This window comes from Cebus imitator, unplaced genomic scaffold (assembly GCF_001604975.1).
Source record: "Cebus imitator isolate Cc_AM_T3 unplaced genomic scaffold, Cebus_imitator-1.0 Scaffold575, whole genome shotgun sequence".
In the NCBI taxonomy this organism is placed as follows: domain Eukaryota; kingdom Metazoa; phylum Chordata; class Mammalia; order Primates; family Cebidae; genus Cebus; species Cebus imitator.
Window position 1 is genome coordinate 655,539 of NW_016107890.1, and position 933 is coordinate 656,471.

Consider the following 933-nt stretch of genomic DNA (forward strand, 5'->3'; position numbering starts at 1 on the left):
GCTTCATTCTTGGAGCCTCATCAAAATTTTCCACATCGTCATTATCCTCTCCAGTAGCAAGGGGTGCTTTTCCATCCACAGGTTGTTTGGGCAGACTGTCTGCACCAAAGTAAGGGGTAAGATGCTGGGTATCATTTCTGTCAGCTGCTTTGCCTCAGCATGACCTGTAATGGTGAAAGTGTTCGCTGCCAGTGATGCCTGACATTTATGGTTGTGAAAGTGAATCACTGTTCCTTGGGTTGTAAACATATTCACCTCTTCGATACCAGAGATATTGTTTACCCCTAACTTCTTTAAGGAGAATTGAAGGTTTTTTTTTTTTTTATCATAGGCTGTGGTGTTCCGCGGGCAGTTCCTTTCCCACTAGTGCGCACTTGTGCCTGCAGTTTGACGAGTTTTTCCTGGTTCATGAGGGTTTCTTTCATCTTGTTGGAGCAGATAACGGGCCACTGTGGGGACTAGGGTTGGTGCTCAGAGGGTCTCGGGTGCCAGCTGAGATTAGGCACGCACACAAGGGGATGCAAGATGGCAGCTACAGGGAGGATCTTTCAAATTTATAAGGAAAGAAGGAACTCACCAATCAGAAAATGGACAAAGGACATAAATGGACAGTTCTCAGAAAAAGAATGTCAAGAATAAATAAAAATATGAAAAAATGTTCAGTCTAACTATTTAGAAAATTTTTTTTCTCCTAGGTATAATTGACAAATAAGAATTATATACGAAGTGATATTTTGATATATGTATACATTATACAATGTTTAAGTCAAGCTAATTAACATATCTATCACCTCTTACGCTTTTTTTTTTGTGCTGAGGACATTTGAGATCTACTCTTAGCAATTTACAAGTATGCAATACATTATTATTATCATCATTGTGCTATACAATAGATCTCCAAAACGTATTCATGATGTCTGACCAAAACTGTGT

The 933-nt window shown here is 39.2% G+C and overlaps 1 pseudogene; it reads right to left on the bottom strand.

Moving 5' to 3' along the window:
• LOC108294340 overlaps positions 1 to 425 on the bottom strand; it is a 3,297-nt pseudogene extending 2,872 nt beyond the window's left edge.
• Between the last annotated feature and the right edge of the window lie 508 nt (positions 426 to 933).